Raw genomic sequence first — 24120 nt, forward strand, 5'->3', positions numbered from 1 at the left:
GTTATCCTAACTGTGTCATTTAGCCGGTGGTTCTCAGTCCTAGAGGCTGTGAATGCCATATTATCCATGTGGCAACAGTTTACAGAACTTTTGCTTAGTGATGATGTCAAAGGCAAGAAATGTGATGATTTTTGGTCACATATTGATAGTGATGTGAAAAAAGTACAGTCTACTACATGCTTAGGTTTTTACAGGAAAACATGACTGCTGTAGTGGACTTAATGAAAATACTAGAGTCTAAAAACACACCTGTCCACCAAGTGTGCAGCGTAATTGGTGTAGATATGAAACATCTTCCAGAGACTAGGCTGGGCAACACTTTTAGTGACTTTAGCACTGCAACATGATCCATGTTAGAATTCATGCTGCTTGGTAAGCAAAGAAATGTTGAGGAGCAATTCAAGAAATGTTATTTTACAGTCAAAGGGAAATGTCTTGCAATGATGAATAGAAATGTCCCTTTACCAACCATGGCATTTGAAGTTAATGAGGCCTCACTGAGGTACTCTGCACAAGTTCTAGATCCCTTCTGAATTTTCTCCAGACTTTGAAAAGTACTGCTTCATTTTTGATCGCTTAAATAACTGACGGCATATGTGCCCAATTCAACGCATATGTTGCAGAATATGTCCTATACAATCGCAATCGTCAGGTGCACCAGTATTGGCATGGAAAGCTACGTCATTGGCCAGAGTTAGCAAATTGTGTACTGGCTGTTTTGGCGGTGCCAGTCTCAAGTGCCAGTGTTAAGAGGGCCTCTTCACAGATACAAGTTTACAAAGGAAGGAAAGAGCGAGCGTGCATGACCAAAGACTCACTAAAGAAGTATTGTATGGTGCACTGCAATAAGTTTGATTTATAAGAATGCATTAAGACTCATATACCCTGTACACATGCTATGTATACACATGCACTATCAGTGCAGAAAGCAAGCAATAATAAAAGCAAAACATTCCATAAACACCAGAAAAACACTGATTCTACTGTTTTGGCTGATGCGAAAATGTGTATCCACTGATAACCACAGTTTTTAAGGTATTGAAAAAACTGAAAAAACCCCACCAGAATTTACCAAAAATAGAAACTGAAAACAGGAAAGCCTAATTATAAATGATATTATGGTTCAGCCAAGTGGCTGAATAGTGCTGTATGACAGAACGACAAATTCCCAAACCATGCCTGCCTTATGAACGCAGTCTTAATAATGACCACGTCTTAACCATGCATACCTTTACCATGCATGGCTTTACAACAATTTAGTTGTAATGGCATAGTTGGTAAAATGATATGTGTCGTTAAGATTATGCCCTCACACCCCTCCCTGAGTCCTAAAACCAGTTACTTGCCCCAAGATCTACCCTGCACCAAGCCCAAAAATTAGCCCAACACCCTGCCCTTACTCTAAAAAGCAGGACCCAGACCTAATAACAAATCCCACTTGAGCACTAAAAACACTTCGCCCCATTGTAATATGAGCCCTAATACCCCACCTTGGGCACTAAACCCAACCTGCCCTGAGCCCTAAATCCTTAATCACATGTTTTAAAAACATCCCATTCCCCGTCCCGAGTCCTAAACTACCCCAACCCACCTACCAGCCCAGAAAACTACCCCAACCCACCCTCTCTTACCAGAAACCTACCCTGACCTTCAGCCCCTATCCTTAAAACAGAGCCAAGAAAACTAACCGACCTACCCTGTTCCCAGAAAACTACCCCTACCCTAAAACCTTAACCTCATATTTAAAAAACATGCCAGCCCCCCGCCTTAAGCCTAAACTGCCCCAGACCCACCCAAACCTTGAAAACTACTCTGACCCACCCCAGCCCAAAAACTACCCCGGCACCCCCAGCCCCATACCCTAACAACAAAGCCCAGAACATACCCCTCCCCAAAAACAACTTCGACCCACCCCAAGCCCAGAAAACTACCCCGACTCACCCCACCGCAGAAAACTATCCACAACCCCCAGCCCCTCACCTCAAAAACAAAGCCCAAAAACCCTCCTCACCCACCCCATCCCAGAAAAACTACCCCAACCCACCCCCACACCACAGAATTACCCATGACACCCCTCAGACCACAAAACTGCCTACGACCCCAAAGCCACCCAAACTAAAAACAAAGCTACTCACCAGCTCACTTCCTACCCTTCACCCTGCTCACTTCTGACCCACTGACTGCAGACTAGAGCAACAGCAACCATGGATGTCTGAACCATGCATATGCATGGTAAAGATATATGCGTGGTTTGGACATCCATGGTTATGCAGTGTTTGGCCATGTGTAGTACACACTAAGTGGTTTAGGCTGTTACCCGCTGAATTGTAATCCATCTGTGTCATAGCTCTCTCTAATTTAGCAATCTCTATCTCTGAAATTTGTATGAGAATATTTGGGGCAAAAGTTTTTGGAGTAGCGAGGAAAAAACTAAAGATGAACGTAACAAAATTACATTCAAGGCACACGCTAGATAACATCTTGACCTAGACGCTCAATTTAAATTATAAAGAATATACCTGCACTATGTGTGAAATAAAACAAACTCAATTTTCTTTATTACATTTATGCCTCCATCTGCGTTCTACTCCCTGATGACCGATGTAATAACAAAACCTGATTGAATTATCTAAAACTCAAAACACCTTCAAAACTCTCTTAGAGGAAGGAGGAAAAGGGAACTACTGAGACTAAAAACTCATTCAAGAGAATAGTAAGACATTCAGTCGTCAGGTTATCCTATGTCCCTTTAGCCGATGTGGACTTGAAGTTTTTCATCCTCATTACAGATTACGCAAATATTCATTATTGCTACATTACTACTTTGAAAATATGTATTTTTCAAAATGATCATGAAAAATGTTTCTGAGAGTTATCAATACCTTCTGGAAAAGGTTGAAGAACATGATGTTTTGGTAAATGTTTTTTATGTTTATTCCTTTGCATAACCTATTCTTAAAGGTGAGTAGGCATTATTTTGCTGTGTGACTGGCTGTGACGAAGCCGAAGTGAGGGTGAAATCCACAATTTTGGACCAAGGCTTTTGGGCAAAATGCCTTCTACTGGGTCACTTTGGGTTCAACATTGTGTTCCTTATATTCTGTGTCCCTTTTCCGTGTCATTGACCCCTGGTCACCACTAGAGTGACACATTTCATTACTATTATTTGGCCATAGTTCCCCGCCATCAGGGATTTACTTCATCACATTTAAAAAAAATCTTGTTCCATTTATGTCCATGTGTTTCTGTCCAAATTAATTTTTTCCCCTCTTTCTTCTTTTTCTACATTTTTGTACTTTTATTACTTTTTAATTTTTTGGGTTTTCATGTGCTGGGCATTCCTTTTTATCCCCTCATTGTTTATCTATTTACAATACACATTTCAATATATTTCATTTCATCAGAGTAAAGAACAGCCGAAAAAATAATTGCACCAAAAAAGATAACCTAACTATTGCATAGACAATCAGAGATGTTCTCCAATGCACCTTCTATTGAAAAGGAGTGACCGCCTGTACATCGATAGCAACAAAAAGAGGGACAATAGTCTTTGTGTAAATGCAGTTTTCAAGAAGTTAATTCTAATAAACACAGGAAGATTATTTTTCCCTTAGACTGTCTGGCAATGTTACAGTGCCATGTGCTCAGCAATAATTATTTCCGTTCCTGAAGGTTCTCAGTAAAGTGCAACGAGCTATTGCTTAACCCCTCATCAATAATGAATAAATTGTCTCTGGTCATCCAAAAGAGAGCAATAAGCAATATGCCTACTCAACCCCTCATCATTGGTGAAGGGCTTATTGTACCATAGAATAGATAATCATAAAGTGCAAGGTGCTTAAATAAAGTGCTTATGGTACATCTTATATACGAGGGGTTCACATAAGATTCTTTTCCCTCCATCTAGTCAGATGAAAACTATATTAAAGTGCTTGTTGATCAAAAGTGCATGATGTTTTCTTCTGATTTCCTTTCCTCTGCTTCAATTAATATAAATATTTTTTTTATAGAATAAACAGGGTTATATATATATATATATATATATATATATATATATATATATATATATATATATATATATATATATATATATATATATATATATATATATATATATATATATATATATATATATATTACCTACTGGCGGTCGCCAGTAGGTAGTTATAGTTAGGACCTAGTTTCCATAGGAAATCCACAACATTCTATTTAGAAAAACTTTGGCACCTGTTGATGAATCTTCGCAAATTTCTCAAAGATGATGGCCCACTCTGCTCCGCTCCTTCCCTGAAGGTTTGGGGGGGATTTGTCAAGAGGGGGCTGAGAAAAAAGGGGGGTCCCAAACGTGTTTTCCCCATGTTATTTTCCATAGGACGATTAGACACGGCTACAGCCCGAACTGCTGAACGGAATTACAAGAAATTTGGTAAAATGGTAGAGTCTGATTCGCAGATCACACTTTTGCTTAAATGGTGTAAATCCCTCCTGTAGTTCCTGAGAAAATCAAAAGAAAAAAATAATATCTATAAGCGCGTACCGTACGTGTACGGGTCCGCGTACCGTGCGCGGACCGTACGTGTACCGTACCCGTACGTATGTGTACCTTCTCGACCACGAGCTGCATGCTGATAACTGTCTGTCTACAGCCCAAACCAGAAATTGTTGGCAGCCATCTTGTGCCTCAGTAGACTGAGGCACAAGAAAGCAGAAAAACAAATGTGTAGAACTCAAAAAGGGGGCAGGGTATGAGCACCCTGACCCCATATGGCCTGCTCAGGGGTCCCACAAGGACACCCAAGGCACCAAAACAAAAAACCAAAATTTGTGAAAAATCGTGGGGTGCGCATATGGTACGCGTACCTTCCCGAGAAAGCTGCAACACTTAAAACCAGTAAGAGTTGGCAGCTATCTTGTGCTCGGTAGACCGAGGCACAAGAAAGCCGAAAAACAAACATGTAGAACACAAAAAGGGGGCAGGGTAGAAACACCCTGACCCCCTAGGCCTGCCCAGTTGGTCCCACAAGGACTCCCAAGGCCCCCAATTGTTTTTTTTAAACCTGACCTGTTTTTTTTCAAAAGACCCCTGGGGGACCAAATCGTGGGGGCATACTGGAGGCTCCTGGTGGGCTAGTTGGCCCCCAGGGACCCCCAGTATGCAAGGGGAATTAGTTCCCCCTCTGCAACCGCGTTCGGGGGCTGCGTTGCTGAGAGTTGTAAAAAGGGGCATAGTCTCCTTACACCTCTCTGCAATGCAGTCCCCTGGCGCATACTGGAGGTTCCAGGTGGGCTAGTTGGCCCCCAGGGACCCCCAGTATGCAAGGGGAATTAGTTCCCCCTCTGCAAACACGCCCGGGGGCTGCATTGCAGAGAGGTGTAAAAAAGGGTGTGGCCTCATGACACCTCTCTGCAATGCAGCCACCTAGCGCATACTGGAGGTTCCAGGTGGGCTAGTTGGCCCCCAGGGACCCCCAGTATGCAAGGGGAATTAGTTCCCCCTCTGCAAACACGCCAGGAGGCTGCGTTGCAGAGAGGTGTAATGTAATTTAAAAAATAAAATATCTAAAAATAAATAATTTAAAATAATTTAGTAAATCAGTATAAAAAATATTACAATTAATTCATTTAAAAATTATCATTTACAAAACCATTGAAATTCGCTGGAAAAAAACATAGGTTTCAGCCACGTTATAGTTAGGTATTACCATTTAAAAAAACCTTTGAAATTCACTGAAAAACCATAGGTTTCAGCCACGTTATTGTTAGGAATTAGCATTTAAAAAACCTTGCAAATTCACTGAAAAAACCATAGGTTTCACACATGTAATAGTTAGGAATTAGCATTTAAAAAACCTTTGAAATTCACTGAAAAACATAGGTTCACACCAGTTATAGTTAGCTGGACATTTTTCTCATACAAAACCATTGAAATTCCCCCGTTATAATTAGTTGTACTCACTATAACTTGCGCGCCCGCAATCCACTGCTGATGATGTCACATATTACATCATTCATGACATTGTCAGTGACATCACTGATGACATCACTGATGACATCTCAAATGACATCACTGATGACATCACTGATAACATCATCCATGTCACAATGAAATACACCTTATTACACACTAGTATAATATTTCATCACTCAATGTAAAATAGAAAGTGCCATATTTGAAACCATTGACACACCAATAGAAATTTCTCAACAACCACTCAGTGATTCATAGATCTATACACACATCTAATCACTTACCTATAGATTCAGTGTTATATGCAGTGAATAATTAACAGAACACTGTCAAATATACCTATAGGCCTATTTCAACATACACACCAGCACACATTGTATTCACTTATAAAGATATCTTACTGACTTATGCAAACAATGGATCATACTTACATTTACTCACCTACAAACTTATACAAACACCACTTCATCAATTCATATAGATAGTAACTCACACTTAGGGGCCCATTAGGATATCGGGCGGATTGCCCCCGCCAGGCTGGCGGTGGCTACCGCCTGCCTGGCGGGGGCAATCCGCCCGACATCTGCATTCAAATTCCCCCCGCCATATTAGTATGACGGGGTGGACCTCGGCAGACGGAAAGACCGTCCGACGCTTTTCCGCCCCGGTCGCCTTGCGGCCGGGGCAGAAGAGGATTAATATGGTGGCGGTGTCTATTAGACACCGCCAGCCATATTACAATGGGTTATGTGAGATGCCTTTCCGTGGTGGCAATACCGCCACGGAAAGGCATTCGTTCTTCACTCTGGGGGCCCTCGGCGGGACCCCAGAGTGAAGGAGAGGTGGGGGCTGCAAACGGGGGGGTACCTGTGGTACCCCCCTTTATTTGCATAAACAAAGCGGCAGGCACCGCGCGGTGCCTGCCGCTTTGTTTATGCAAATGCATTCATGCATTTATAGCATTTTGGGGGGCGGTGCAGAGAGCACCGCCCACCACAATGCTATAAATGCAGGATGTGCCCGCCACTGTGGCGGGCACATCCTAAAACCCCCCATGGGACTCCCGCCCTTATGGCGGGCGGTCCCGAATTCTGACAGGATGGCGGGTGGACAAAGTCTGCCTGTCATCCTAATGAGCCCCTTAGTGTGTTATAAAATCACTATTAGAAATATACAGTTATCCATACAGTGACTCATACAATCACTAAGTCTTAGGCTCCCTTAATTAATATAACTGTAAGATACACTGCTTTTTTTTTCAAGTTTAATGGAGATGTACCATGTCACTGACCGTGTCATTCATGACATGGGCAGTGACATCACTGATGACATCACTGACATCTCAAATGACATCACTGATGACATCACTGATAACATCATCCATGTGACAATGAAATACACCTCATTACACACTAGTATAAGTTTTCAGCACTCAATGTAAAATAGAAAGTGCCATATTTGAAACCATTGACACACCAATAGAAATTTCTCAACACCCACTCAGTGATTCATAGATCTATACACACATCTAATCACTTACCTATAGATTCAGTGTTATATGCAGTGAATAATTAACAGAACACTGTCAAATATACTTATAGGCCTATTTCAACATACACACCAGCACACATTGTATTCACTTATAAAGACATCTTACTGACGTATGCAAACAATGGATCATACTTACATTTACTCACCTACAAACTTATACAAACACCACTTCATCAATTCATATAGATAGTAACTCACACTTAGGGGCCCATTAGGATATCGGGCGGATTGCCCCCGCCAGGCTGGCGGTGGCAATCCGCCCGACATCTGCATTCAAATTCCCCCGCCATATTAGTATGGCGGGGTGGACCTCGACAGACGGAAAGACCGTCCGCCGCTTTTCCGCCCTGGTCGACTTGCGGCCGGGGCGGAAAAGGATTAATATGGTGGTGGTGTCTATTGGACACCGCCAGCCATATTACAATGGGCTATGTGAGATGCCTTTCCGTGGCGGCGATACCGCCACGGAAAGGCATGCAGTCTTCACTCTGGGGGCCCTCTGCGGGCCTCCAGAGTGAAGGAGAGGTGGGGGCTGCACACTGGGGGTACCAGTGCGGTGCCTTCCGCTTTGTTTATGCAAATGCATTCATGCATTTATAGCATTTTGGCAGGCGGTGCAGAGAGCACCGCCCACCACACTGCTATAAATGCAGGATGTGCCTGCCACTGTGGCGGGCACATCCTAATACCCCCCATAGGACCCCCGCCCTTATGGCGGGTGGTCCCGAATTCTGACAGGATGGCGGGCGGACAAAGTCTGCCCGTCATCCTAATGAGCCCCTTAGTGTGTTATAAAATCACTATTAGAAATATACAGTTATCCATACAGTGACTCATACAATCACTAAGTCTTAGGCTCACTTAATTAATATAACTGTAAGATACACTGCTTTTTTTCAAGTTTAATGGAGATGTACCATTGAGAGAAATTTTTCATCACCACCACACCCATAAACATATACACTCACTAAAACAACTGGGCATCTTCAGTGAATTTCAAAGGTTTATTAAATGCTAATTCCTAACTATATAAGGCCTGAAACCTATGTTTTTTTCAGTGAATTTCAATGGTTTTTTAAATGCTAATTCCTAACTATATAAGGCCTGAAACCTATGTTTTTTTCCGTAAATTTCAATGGTCTTTTAAATGCTAATTCCTAACTATATCAGGCCTGAAACCTATGTTTTTTTCATTGAATGTCGAAGGTTTTTTAAATGACAATTTTTAAATGTATTAATTGTTATTTTTTATACTGATTTACTACATTTTTGCAGGCAGGTGTTCAGAGGGCACGCCCCCTTTTTACAACACTCCGCAGCGCAGCTCCATGGCGCTTACTGGTGATACCTGTTGGACTAGTTCCCTCTAGGGGACCTCTGGATTGAACAGGAAATAATTCCCCAACTCAAACTGTGCAACCACGCCCTGTAGAGTGTTCTAAATTGGGGGATTAAGTTCCCTTGCATACTGGGGGTCCATAGGGGCCAACTAGCCCACCATGAGCCTCCATTATGCACCAGGCGGTTGCGTTGCTTTTCCCCGGGGGGGCAGTCCCTGGGGCAGTGTAGGGGGGGATTGGGACCCCCCCACACTTCTTTATCACTATGCCCCCACGATTGTGTCCCCGCGGGGGGTAATTTGAAAAAAAAGACGGGTTAAAAAAAAATTGGGCCTTGGGTTCCTTGTGGGACCACCTGGGCAGGCCTAGGGGGTCAGGGTGTTTCTACTCAGCCCCCTTTTTGTGTTCTACACATTTGTTTTTCTGCTTTCTTGTGCCTCAGTCTACAGAGGCACAAGATGGCTGCCATCAATTTCTGTTTTGGAGTGTTGACAGACAGTGGCTTATTGATATATATATATATTTTTCTCTCTTTTGATTTTCTCAGGAACTACTGGAGGGATTTACACCATTTAAGCAAAAGGGTGATCTGCGAATCAGACTCTACCATGTTGCCAAATTTGGTGTAATTCCGTTCAGCGGTTCGGTCTGTAGCCGTGTCTAAACGTCCTAAGACAATTAACATAGGGAAAACACAATTTGGGACCCTCTTTTTTCTCGGCCCCCACTTGAGGAATCTACCCGAGATTTTCCGGAATGGAACGGGCCATCTTCTTTAAGAAATTCACGAAAATTCAACAACCGCCGCCAAAGTTATTCCCAATAGAATGTTGCGGATTACCTATGGAAACTAGGTCCTAACTATAAATACCTACTGGCGACCGCCAGTAGGTAATATATATATATATATATATATATATATATATATATATATATATATATATATATATATATATATATATATATATTCTCCATGGCTGGTTCCTTTTGCCACTCAGACAGCGCTCGATACGGGTGCGGCGCCCTGCAGCTGAACCACGCTGCTGATATATTTTCCACAGCTCCCTCACAGGAAACAAATGGGTCGCACTCCACGGGTTCTCTTTTGCAGTTTTTTATTTTTCAGTTACATTCCACAGGCAGATGTTCCGATCTACGCGTTTCGGTATTACAAATACCTTGCTCACGATCAACCGTTCTCTAGACTACCCCTTCAAGATATACTGCAGTACATTGTATTCAATACATCACTTCCTGTTAGGGGTATGTCAGAGCCTCTAAGCTTTATGGGACATGTAGTATATATATATATCCAACATTACCAGACCCCAAAATTGAAGGAGGATCGAGAGACAAGAGGTGGAAATAAACGAAGGGGGAAATGAATGAAAGGGGGCAAGGTAGACCCCTCCTGACCCCCTAGGATTGATGTGGGGGCTATTAAAGGCCCCGCGGGGCAAAAAAAAAAAAAATCGATTTTTCGCGGTGGAAGCGCTACCCGGTACGCGAACCGGGTAGCTCACCGGTAGCATAACGGGAGTCCGCCATCTTGTGTTTCGGACGAATTTAGTCCCAAGATGGAGGATAAACAATGTTGGGAATGGGTATAAGGGGGCAGGGGAGACATATCCTGACCCCCTAGGTTTTCTGAGGGTGGCTGAGGAGGCCCATATATGTAAAAAAAACCCTTTTTTTTCAAATTTTCGCACGGTTAGCGCCCGGTCCGCGCACCGGGTAGCGTTCCGGAAAGCGTAACAAGGGGAAAACCAAGGGAAATAGTAAAATAATATTTTAGAGTGCTTTGAGGTAGGGTAGCTCTGAATAGAGCTGTTGTGTTGTGTGGGTGATGTAAGTACCAACATGTAGGTACCAATGAAGAGTCTAAAATTCAATGTACACCGTCTCCTCTGTAGATATTTTGTATGTTCTAATATGGGTTATTTAAATGTAAATGTGTGGAAAAGCACTTCATGCTTTAAAGCAATTGTATTTTTGAACTGATTGTTCTTTCCTCTTAGTCCTCCTCTTTGTTTTTTTTTCCCCACACTCTTCTTCAGCATGATAGTTGATAAATTTGTTCCCTCAAAAAATTTATATACATAAAAAAATTATATTAAATACATATAAAATATATTTTTCCTTTAAAAGAAGAATACATTTTACAGCTTTTGATATTTGCTATTAAAAAACCATTGACATTCACTGAAAAAACCATAGGTTATAGACCATATATAGTTAGGAATTAGCATTTACAAAACCTTGAAAATTCACTGAAAAAATCATAGGTTATAGACCATATATAGTTAGGAATTAGCATTTACAAAACCTTATTTTACTCACACAAAACCATTGAAATTCGCATATATAGTTAGTTGCACTAACTATATATCGCGCACCCGCAATCCACTGCTGATCATCTTACATATTACATCATTCATTACATGGTCAGTGACATCACTGATTACATCACTGATGACATCTCAAATGACATCACTGATGACATCACTGATGACAACATCCAGTGACTGTGTGTTTCTGTAAAGTTAAAATATGTCTTACATATTGAAGAATGAGTGGATGTATAAGTGTCTGGATGAAGGATTTAGTAGGTGCATGACTGACTGTATGAGTGAGTGATTAAATGTGTCTCACTGAGTGCATGGGTTAGTGACTAAACTGTCTTAATTTGTGCATCATTATGTCTGTTGTTCTGTAAACTGCTGCATGTGTTGATCAGTAGCTATATGAGTAACTATATGGGTTATTGATTGGTTGCCCAAGTATTTGTATGGGAGACTGAGTGTGTTTGTGGGTGGCTGGGAGGTGTATGACTCTGTGCATAGATGTGTGAGCAGTTGATTCACTAGATGTATGGGTTCAAAAGTGCATGTGGAAACAGCTGTATGGGCGGTTGACTGTGTGCATGAGTGTATTGGTGAGTGAATCGATATCTCAGTGCTATATGTCAAAGTAAGTACATATGTAAAAACACAGTACATGTGAGAGTTGACATATATAAATAACTGTGCATAAAAGCCAGTGAATGTGTGAGTGGCTGTATGGATCATTGTGAACTTGTATCAGGGATTGTATAAGAGAGTAAATATGTGTTAGTATATGTTTGAATAAGTAAGGTGTGTATAACTGTATAGTTGAGGAAATGGAAGTGTGATTGATTCTTTGCATGACTAACTAGGTGTGTGAGTAACTCCATGGATGAGTGACAGTTTGTGAGTGTCTGTTTACACAGAGTGTATCTAAGGTTATATTAGAGTCTGAAGAGGTTCATCGTATTATCACATGAATTATGTCATCAGTGATGTGATCAGTAATGTCAAATGAGATGTCATCAGTGATGTCATCAGTGATGTCATTTGAGATGTCATCAGTGATGTCATCAGTGATGTCATCAGTTATGTCATTTGAGATGTCATCAGTGATGTCATCAGTGATGTCATTTGAGATGTCATCAGTGATGTCATTTGAGATGTCATCAGTGATGTCATCAGTGATGTCACTGACCATGTCATGAATGATGTAATATGTGACATGATCAGCAGTGAATTGCGGGTGCGCGATATATAGTTAGTGCAACTAACTATATATGTGAATTTCAATGGTTTTGTGTGAGTAAAATAAGGTTTTGTAAATGCTAATTCCTAACTATATATGGTCTATAACCTATGTTTTTTTCAGTGAATTTTCAAGGTTTTGTAAATGCTAATTCCTAACTATATATGGTCTATAACCTATGGTTTTTTCAGTGAATATATATATATATATATGAGCCCGCACTCCACACAGGTAAGTTGGACACCAACATTTATTTCCGAAGTAAAGCAGGCATTTCCGTTCATGAATTTCCCCATGCATTGCCTGACGCGTTTCCGAGAACCTTTCTCCTTTATCAAAGGTGCATGAAAAAGACTGCAGTTAAGCCCCACAGTTAGCACCTCCTGCTGTACTGATTAGATTGGCCTCTGGTGTGCCTCCTCCTTCGATGTTCTTTTTTCAATTTAGGCACTGTGGGACTTGTAGTATTTATTTCAAATCACTTTTTACCCTCCAATGGGTTCACATTGTTCAGCAGTTTTTAAAAGGGCACATGAATTGAAAGTCCCGCTTCTCTTTAGTTTTAGGAATACCTGCATCTGCCGTATCTTTGCCTGGCACAAGTTCCAAGTCACAAACCCTTTCTTTTTTCCGGGCGGTGCGTCAGCTCCACGGCTGGACCTACCGTGTAGGAAATCATCCCAAGTTTGCCCTGCAAATGAGCCCGCACTCCACACAGGTAAGTTGGACACCAACATTTATTTCCGAAGTAAAGCAGGCATTTCAGTTCATGAATTTCCCCATGCATTGCCTGACGCGTTTCCGAGAACCTTTCTCCTTTATCAAAGGCGCATGAAAAAGACTGCAGTTAAGCCCCACAGTTAGCACCTCCTGCTGTACTGATTAGATTGGCCTCTGGTGTGCCTCCTCCTTCGATGTTCTTTTTTCAATTTAGGCACTGTGTGCGAAAAGTAAATGCCTAGAAACTACAAGTACCGTGATACCCTGCTTAAACACACCTGAAGCAAACATCTATAAAGTGAAAGTCATGCAGGAGCCAAACAATATAAAAATCAACGGAAGCGGACTTGTGGCAGGAATGATCTTGCAACTTCGGAGTGCCTTTGAGAAAGAAGATAGTGATCTTCGAAACGCGTCAGGCAAAATGCGGAAGGGGTGACATGGACTGAAATCCGCCTTTCATCTGAAAATAAAAGTTGTGGAATGCAACCTACCTGTTTGGTGTGCGGGCTTATTTGCATGGGCCAACTTTGTTGGATATTTTACACGGCCGGTCCAGCCGTGAAGCTAACGCACCGCCCTGAAAATTAAGGAACCCTAGTTTTGGAAGCATGCCAGATCGATATGGGCAAACAGGATTAAAAGAGATGGAAGGGGATTTGCATTCCTTGTTCAATGGAGAGCTGCTCCTTTCTCGGAAAAACGTCACGAAGTTGCAAGGAACCCACTGGGGGGAAGTAAATGCCTAGAAACTACAAGTACCATGATACCCTGCTTAAACACACCTGAAGCAAACATCTATAAAGTGAAAGTCACGCAGGAGCCAAACAATATAAAAATCAACGGAAGCGGACTTGTGGCAGGAATGATCTTGCAACTTCGGAGTGCCTTTGAGAAAGAAGATAGTGATCTTCGAAACGCGTCAGGCAAAATGCGGAAGGGGTGACATGGACTGAAATCCGCCTTTCATCTGAAAATAAAAGTTGTGGAATGCAACCTACCTGTTTGGTGTGTGGGCTTATTTGCATGGGCCAACTTTGTTGGATATTTTACACTGCCGGTCCAGCCGTGAAGCTAACGCACCGCCCTGAAAATTAAGGAACCCTAGTTTTGGAAGCATGCCAGATCGATATGGGCAAACAGAGGATTAAAAGAGATGGAAGGGGATTTGCATTCCTTGTTCAATGGAGAGCTGCTCCTTTCTTGGAAAAACGTCACAAAGTTGCAAGGAACCCACTGGAGGGAAGTAAATGCCTAGAAACTACAAGTACCGTGATACCCTGCTTAAACACACCTGAAGCAAACATCTATAAAGTGAAAGTCACGCAGGAGCCAAACAATATAAAAATCAACGGAAGCGGACTTGTGGCAGGAATGATCTTGCAACTTCGGAGGGCCTTTGAGAAAGAAGATAGTGATCTTCGAAACGCGTCAGGCAAAATGCGGAAGGGGTGACATGGACTGAAATCCGCCTTTCATCTGAAAATAAAAGTTGTGGAATGCAACCTACCTGTTTGGTGTGCGGGCTTATTTGCATGGGCCAACTTTGTTGGATATATATATATATATATATATATATATATATACATGTTCATCTGGTTCTTCTTCATTTTTAAATTACATTCTGAACAACCCAAAATTTAAATATATACACAGAACAAGGATTACTCTGCACATTCGAATTTAATGGCATATCAGAGTCATTTTACAGTTCATATGTATATAATGTCATAGGTGCCTTAAGAGCTCTGCATCCTGTTATGACCCCATGGTATTACTATTCCCCACAGTAGAATCAATTCAGATTCTTTGTTTTAGCAGCTCACTTTCTCGATTTCCCCCTCTTGGGAGGGCCACAATTTAAAAACCATCTTTAGTAAATGGTGTGGTATTAAATTGTAAGTTCAGAGGGCCCGATTCACAGAATTAACTTAAGACTCAATCCTAAGCTTACTACTATGTTGGTATTCACAGAATGCACTTACTACTTTTGGCATTCACAGAATGAACTTACTCATTTCGGTATTCACAGAAGTTAGTAGTCCTAACTTTAGGACTCCTAAATGCCTTCTGTGAATACCGAAAGTCTTAAAATTAGGATTTTTCTCAATTTAGTAGTAGTAAAGTTAGGACTCCTAACTTTAGGACTCCTAAATGCCTTCAGTGAATACCGAAAGTCTTAAAATTAGGATTTTTCTCAGGAGCCCCTTCGGCCAATGGAAACCCCATCTCTAACCAATCACACCACTAGGCCTAGGACCAATAGGAGACCAGACAATCGCAGCCCTAGTCCTAGCAGCCAATCAGAAACAAAACCCTAAGCCCTAGGTCCAATAGAATCCCTAGCCCCATGAACCAATTAAAACCCCTAGACCTATCCACCAATCAGAATCCTAATCCTAAACCATACATTCAATAGAATCAATAACCATGGGGTCCGTCAGAACCCTAGACCAATCAGCCAATCAGATCACTAACCCTAAACCCAATACAAACACCAGATACTGTAGCTAATTAGAGCACATATGTAACGTCAAATAGCAAACTTATATAATGAGTGTGTGACCTCAAGCACAGGTGGATGACCAGGGGGCAGGAAGAACTGCTCCTGAAGTCAGAATCTCCTTGGATACAGACAGGCTCAATAAACACTTTTCAGGTCCTGTATTAGCCAGCAGGTAACACCCATATCTGGAATTAAAACCTGCTTTTCACACACTTTACCAAATCATATTCTGAAGCCAAAAACGAGTGCTACATACATTTTCCAAACACAGTTTAAATGATAAAGCAGATTAAGCAATCTCTTAACTTCACTCTGCTTAGCTTCTGTGGGTGTAGTTTGCCTTTTTAAACTTTCAAGACACAAAGGTTGGGCTGTCCCTGCTGGCCTAAGCACAGTGCAATTTAAGCAGTCACAGATAGAAAAAAAACACAGCAGTTTTAAAGTATCACAAATACACAGTCCAAGTCCATGTTCTTCCCACCTGTGCTGAGTCTCACTCAGTGCACACCTACACCTCCACCCTAGCTGTTACCATATCTCAGGCCATGGATGCCTCCACTTCCAGTGTCCAAAGCAACATCGCCTCAATATTTTGACCCCCCTCATCTTGGCTGCTGGTCACCCAACACCACCACCTCAATTTCAGCCAGGAACCAGTGGGATGGAGCACACTGAGACAAGGTCGGAGGGTAGTGGGGTAGGGGTCAAGTGAGGGAATCTGTGTGCCAGCAAAGTGAGGCCACTGGATTAACTGACACCCAGGCCACCATCAACCAAGTCTTGAGATCCCTCCATCAGTCCCAAGACATGATGTGCCACGTCCTTACAGAGATCAGGGAGATAAAGCAGTTTCAGAGGGAGCTCAATGTATTGATTGGTGTGCTGCATGATATGTTTACATATATGTGCAGGACATTTTCAGGACCATCTTCCACATTCTGTGTTCCAACCACATCTGGGTCAACTACATCTACCTTAGCCACAGAAAGGGAGGCCTTGCCACAAGGGGAAACACCTGCAGCAACCTCAGTCCCTGCAACTGTGGATCCATCAGCCCCCCTAAGGAGTACATGTTCATCCGGAAAATCAGGAAAGGATGGCAAGACCATCACAAGCACATAGAGATATCGAACCTTATTGCCTCCAGTGGTGGACTACAATTTACTCTATTTTCTGGACACATTTACCTTTCTGATGCCAGTTGTATCTAGTGCATTGGACTTCAAACAAATCTGGCTCTTCAACAATAGCTTAGTTCAATTCACTGACTTCTTATTCTTTGTGTACTTTATTGTTTTCATCCAGTTTAACTTTATTGGGTTTTGTGTAATAAATGCAAAACTAACAAAGTCAAACATTGGTGTTGTATTACTTTTCTTAATTACTTTATTTTTTTCCATCATCATCCATTTTTAAATGTAAACAAAAGACAGAATGTTCATTCATAAATAAATTCCATATAGATAATGTTCCTCACATCTGTCATGAATTGACAAAAATGAATACAAACCCCAAATCAACAACAAATATTTTATGAAAATGTAATAGATATTTGTTTGTCAAAGTTTACCAAAAACATTACACACATGCCTAACCCAAATACTCTGTGCCATTTTTACATTTACAGTTCCAGAACTTTTCACCATGGAATGAACGGATATAATTAAAAAAATCTGACTCAATGGGCAAACAATGATTGCTTTATGTCATCAGCTGGAAGCAGATCTTCTGTCTCCCAATAGAAATCACACATATTTTTTTTTATTATTTTTTTAGAAACTTAGAAATTTAACCTATCAGAAACTTATAGTAGGGGCTAGCGAAAATGGCGTACATATAGCGGCTAAATTAAGCCAGAATTTTAACTGCAATATAACTAAAGAGGAGATGAACGAATCTCTGGAAACAATAGATTCCGCAGTAACATCAGTCAGCTTGAAGCTTCAGCGATTTTGAATTATATTTATGCTCTACTACACTCCAGAGCGAATTTCTAAATGGGCTACTAACTTAAATACTAAATTATACTGCCCAAAATGCTAAGAACTTGCTGCAGACTTAAGCTATATGTTTATCACATTTCCCAAGTTGAAAGATTTTTGGTCTAGCATAACCCTCGCCCTCGCAGTCTGGGCCGGTTACGACAATCCGATTACTGAGTTACTGAGAAAGAGCTGGTGTTGGGAATATTTTCAGAGTTGGGTTGCCGTACTAGACCCTTTGCTTCTAATATATCGGCTTGTGCTAGTTTATGTATCGCTCGTTCTTGGATCCAAAGTATGAATCCAATTATTAATGAATTCTGGGTCTTATTAAGGGAAATCTATGAAATGGAGATGGCATTAGCTAAAGTCAGAGGCCCTCGGTCTTCGCTAAAATTTAAAAGGATATGATCTTGCCTCCATTGGGTTTTTGATTCAAAGTATTTTCTTTATTTCTCTCTTTATAAGTTTTTTTTTTATCAAGACAGTGTTTGTATTTGGATATATACAGAATGTAGCTTTGTTTTCTTGTTTTTCTTTTTATGCCCCTGTGTGCTCTGCCTATGATTATTGGTATGTTGTTTATGAACCCGTATGTGATGTAATATATTTCTTTTTGTGGCTATAACATTAAAAAAATAAAAAAATAAAAAAGACAATGATCATTCCTATACACAGTTGCAGTATTTGGTGCAATGTCACAACCAGATTTCAGTGGTGTGCTACAAGAACTACGTTCGATAATGATGAGACACATCAACAGCTTCATACACTTACCATAAAATGAGGTTTTTGCCAATTTAAATTGAGATTAGTATGCTTTATACCACATGTGGGTAGACCACTTTGAGCAGCACATATTGCCTTGGTGGCAACATTCAACAGAAAACAAGTCTAAATCATTTTTCAAAACTTCCATTCAATTACTTGCAAGTCGTCTTTCTACAAGATATGTACACCAAACGTTTGTGTATCTTTCACAGGATCAAGCCATGTCCCCTTTGTCTTTCCCGAAAACATTGTATAACAGCAAATGTCACAACTTTAAAATGTCCAAGCGAAGATGGCATGCTGAAGGAACCTGAAACTGCAAAAAAAAATGTATTACATTATGAAATTGAAACATTACTAATTAACTATTTTGAAGACCCTTTTTCAAAGACAATGAACAATGTAAATGAACACATTGGTCAATGTGTCAAAACTTTGATTACGAAACAGTTTTGCCATGGATTTTCCGTTGTCTGTCCTTTCTAAAAATTATCTAGCACAGACTGTCATCCTCATTAGATTAAAATTTGAATTTAACCTTTAATTACTACAACTGTAAATATATACTGACACTCATTTGAAACAGTTGTCAATAACTTCTTGACGCAAGTCAATTTTTTTCTCTTCACCACTATCATTGTCATTTGACATTTAACCTCTTCACCGGGTGGCTCTTTATGGCCTCCATCCTCTGCGAAGTATGGGATGTTCCATTGCAGGGCCATATTGTGCAACTTGCAGCAGGCCATGGTGATTTGGCACACCTTATCAGGAGAATAGAGGAGGCTCCATCAGTCATTATCCAGACAGTTAAATCTATCCTTTTGGTACCCAAAAGCCGCGCCACTGACCTATGTGTTCTTCCATGAGTCTGATTGAAGTGGACTCCAGTGGTGCCAACAACCATAGTTGATAGGATATGCTGAGTCTCATATATGTCAAAAGAAAGAGCCCCAAAAATAATACCATTGTAGATAATGAAACTTGAAATTAACAAAATTATATTGACAGATTTAATTTACCAACAAGCCAGACCCTGTCAGGTATAAGGTATGACATTTGCTGGTGTATGCTACTGTTCCATAGTACAAAGGACTCCTAAGCTGATCTGCGGAAATGCACACAGACACTTTTGATGTACAAATCAGTTAAGCAGACAATTTGCACATTGATTGAATGTAAGTGCCTCCAATTCTGGTAAACTTGCAAATGTGTGCTACTAATTGCTCAAATCCCACCTGGTACACAACCCAAAGCATAACATTGTCCTTCCACATTCGCCAACATCTCATGTTGTGGAAACTGGATGAAGTTTTTTATGTGTCTCATCATTGAAGAAAAAATTTCTTGTAGCACACCACTGAAAGGTGGTTGTGACAGTCTAACAGATACTGCCACAGTGTATTGGAATGATCCTGTATCCGCAAAATGAAGTACTGGCATGAGTTTGAAAACTGGTGTAATAGATGTGGGATTTCTAATGTGGTGTAGAAGATGTTGTTTCAACTGATGACATAAATCCAATATAGTTTGGCAATTCAATATGAATGTGTAAAGATGAGGCGGAGACAGATGATGGAAGTTGTAGGTTTATTGCAGAGAAGAGAGCCGTCCAGCTTGTAGGGGAGACACAGCCGCTGCAACTGCCACACAAGGAACACTAGGGTAGAATCCTCAGCAACCCCATAGGTGACATCACAGTGTTCAGTGATGGAATGACAACAGGCAGTGTAAAGTACAGATTACAGATCACCACACACCTCCCCCCTTTTTCAAAAAAAAAAAAAAAAAACAACAACAGCAAAACAAAAACATTCCCAGAAAAAAAAAACCACAGAATATAACAACTGGGATGAGCAAATTAGATATAATCACGAAATCTGTTAGGCCTAACAGTTACTCTAGAGCTTTTCCTGAAACCATTCCCAACATTAACAATTTTAGGTGAAGGAGCAGTTGCACGGGAAGAAGGATCTTTAGCAACACGAGATGTGCTCCACCAGTTGCCATTTGACAATTTAACAGCATTCTTGCGAACTTCCACAACTTGCTGAGAATCAAGAAATTTTGAAAAACCCTTCTTAACAGTGACAGGATTCTTAATTCTAACCCAATCACCCGCACGAATATTGGGTGGGGACTTCTTGCCTAATTTCACATTACTAGGCAATGAATTGGAAGACTTTTTATTAGCACATTCCCATACTTCTTCTAAATCACACCCCCGGTGGAAACTTTTAACCATCCAAAAAGGGAAAGCCTGGGAGCAAGCTTTTCTTCCTCTCATAAGTTCGAAGGGAGAGAAACCCGTGGCAACATGAGGGAAAATACGATAAGACCATATAAGATCTTTTACAGCTTGAAAAATACAGCTATTAGACCTGAAAGCAGCTTGCACACATTCAACAACAACCCTATTGAACCTCTCGGTTTTGCCATTGCTCTGGGGATGGTATAAAGGAGTTCTGGTATGTTTAATGCAGCAGTTATTCAAAAAAACACTCATTTCCATAGAAATAAACTGTACTCCGTAGTCAGTGAGAATTTCTTCCGGACAACCTTCCCTCAAGAAAATTTTACTTAAGCAATCAATGACACTTTTAGAGTTGGGAACATTAATGGGTTCAACCTCAACCCATCTAGAGAGGTGATCAACAAGGACCAGGAAGTATTTGGAAGTATTGGGAAGAACATGAAATGGACCTAGAAAGTCCATGCCAATTTTCTGCCAAGCTCTAACAGGTGGGGGAACAATGGAATCACAAACACCTTCTAAGACAAGAACCTTGTCACTAGTGTTGCAACGTGTACAAAGTTTAATAGCCTCTACAATCTGATTGTCCATTTTAGGCCACCAAAAATTCGATCTAACATTTCTCTTGGTAATAGTGGCTCCTAGATTTCCAGAATGGGCATCAGCAACTATTTTCTCTCGATAAACAGAAGGAGGAATGAATTTGTCGCCTCTAACAATTTTACCATTTTCTAAAGAAAGTTCTGAGTTAATTTTCCAATAGATCTGCAGTTCGGGAGAAAGAGATTTTTCCTTTGGCCACCCTTTTTGTATGAAGGAAATGACATCTTTAAGGACAACATCATTTTCAACTGCTTTAATACAATCATTTTCAGCAAAAGAAATATTAGCCACAAAGCATTCTTCAATCTCAGTTTCCCACTCATTTTCGTCAGGATCTTGTATAGGTAGCCTGGATAAACAGTCTGCCCGTTTGTTCTTACCGCCAGGAATATAAATGACTTTGAAATTAAACTCCAATAATTTAGTGGAAAGTTTAGCCAACCGTGCGGTTGTACGTTTGATATTTCTGCCTGACAAAATATCGACCAGAGGTCGATGGTCGGTTTGAAGGATAAACGGTCTACCCCACAAGTAAGATTTGAATTTCTCAACGCTCCAAGCACAAGCTAGGAGCTCTTTTTCTATGACGGAATATTTTCTTTCAACAGGACGAAGGGTCCTGAAGGCAAACCCCACTGTAAATTCTTTGCCATAAGCCAATTGTGAAAGGACAGCTCCTAAGCCATATTCGCAAGCGTCAACAGTGACCACAGTTTCTCTATTACCATTAAAAGGCTGAAGAGCAGGAGCTTTAGTGATATGCTCTTTAATGAGCTGAACGCCCTTTTCACACTCATCAGACCAGCTGACGGTGGCACCCTTTTTTAGTAAAAGTCTGAAACATTCAGTAGTCTTGGCATAGTCTTTCATGATTTTGAGTAAAACTCACAAAGACCAAGAAAGGACAAAAGCTGTTCTTTGTTTGAGGGTGCAGGAGCTTCAATAATGCTTTTAACTAAACCTGGTCTAGGTTTGATGCCACTCTCAGAAAAGGTATGACCAAGATACTCTACCTCTCTGGTTTTGAATACACACTTGCTCTTCTGTAAAGTTACACCTCTTTGTTCCAAAATGTTTCATGACTTGGTCAATGGCTTTCTCATGCTCGGCCTCAGTTTGAGTAAAAATAAGAATATCATCTTGAAAGACGACTACATTAGAAAGTTCCTCAAACATTTCAGACATGATTCGCTGAAAGACAGCAGCGGCAGAAGCCAGGCCAAAAGGAAGGCGACGAAATTGGAATACGCCATCAGGTGTAACAAAAGCAGTGAGGTGTCGCGAAAGGGGATGCAATTCAATCTGGTGGTAAGCTGCCTTGAGATCAAGTTTTGAAAACCAAGTGGAAGAACCTACTTTTGCTATCAAATCTTCAATATGGGGAAGAGGAAAGCCATCGACCCAGATGGCCTCGTTAAGACTGCGCAAATCCACACACATCCTAAGGTCACCAGACCTCTTCCTGGCAAGCACAATGGGAGAAAGCCATAATGTGGATTCTACTTTTTCAATAATTCCTTGTTCACATAGTGACTTTAGGTGTTTAGACAAATCCTCTCTAATACTGAGTGGGACATTTCTGAGTTTGTGTTTGACAGGGATAATGTTATCTTTGACTTTAATAAAATGCTGAAAATTGGTGATTTTACCAAGACGATCTTCAAAAATTTTCTCATACTTGCATTCCCACACTTTACCATCCAAAATGTTGCATACAGGAACAGAAAATGAAGAAGTAGAACAAGGGAGATTGCACCCTTCAATAAATACAGGATTGGGTAAACCAGGTTTGATAGTGATACCAAATTCAGCTTGATGTAGAAGACCAAGGACATTAATACCTCGCTTGGCAACATAAACCTTCCCCTTAATAGATTTTCCAAAAATACAAATTTCAGCCCAGAAATAACCTAAAAGATTAATTCTGCTCCCTTCAAAAGCCACAGTGAGAACATCCGGGGGAAGTAAACACTTATCTTGCCAAAAACTAGTGTATTTTTCGTGAGAAACAATGGTGATACGAGCCCCAGTATCTACAAGTAATTGAACATGATGTTTTTCAATAATGGTGTCAACTTCGGGATCAGGGACATGAAATGTTTGATTGACATTGTTACTGTCTTTCACAACGACTACATACTCTTGACTAGTTACATCACATTCTGAATATTCAGTTGAATTTTCTGGAGAATTTAAATCAGGGGAAGAATCACTCTCATTCATGACACACCGCACACTGCCTCTTCTACCTCTCATACAAACTCTTGAGAAATGACCATTTTTGCCACACTGGCTGCATTGTTGGTTGGCAGCAGGGCAATTTTTGAAATTGGAAACATGGTAAGAAGAGCCACATCTGAAACAAAAAGTACTTTGACTGAATTGTCTGTTGGCATAAAAGGTCTTCTGGTACCAGTAGTTCCCATTCTTCTAAAATAACCACATGTGTCACGAGGAATAAAATTAGGTGTCTTGGTGGAAACAGGCGTTTTAGTAGAGACTGCACTTGAAATGGAGGTATTGGAGAGAGCAACTTCCAATTGTTTAGAATCCTCCAAAGATGTCTCTATACTTTTAGCTATGTCAATAGCCTTATCCAGAGAAGGATCTTTGCAAGTTAGTAATTTCCCTTGAATTTGCTTACACGAACAACGTGCAACAAGTTGATCCCTAATAAGTTGTGAGGTGAAGTTATCAAATTCGCATTTGGAAGCGAGTATTTTTAAAGCTGTGACAAAGGTATCAATGCTTTCTTCAGGTTTTTGAGCCCTGGTGAAGAATTTGTAACGATGGACAACCATGTTTTTAGTTTTAACAAAATACTTGTCCAATTTAGCTATAGCTATGTCGAA

Source organism: Lissotriton vulgaris, chromosome 3_1 (assembly GCF_964263255.1).
Source record: "Lissotriton vulgaris chromosome 3_1, aLisVul1.2, whole genome shotgun sequence".
NCBI lineage: Eukaryota > Metazoa > Chordata > Amphibia > Caudata > Salamandridae > Lissotriton > Lissotriton vulgaris.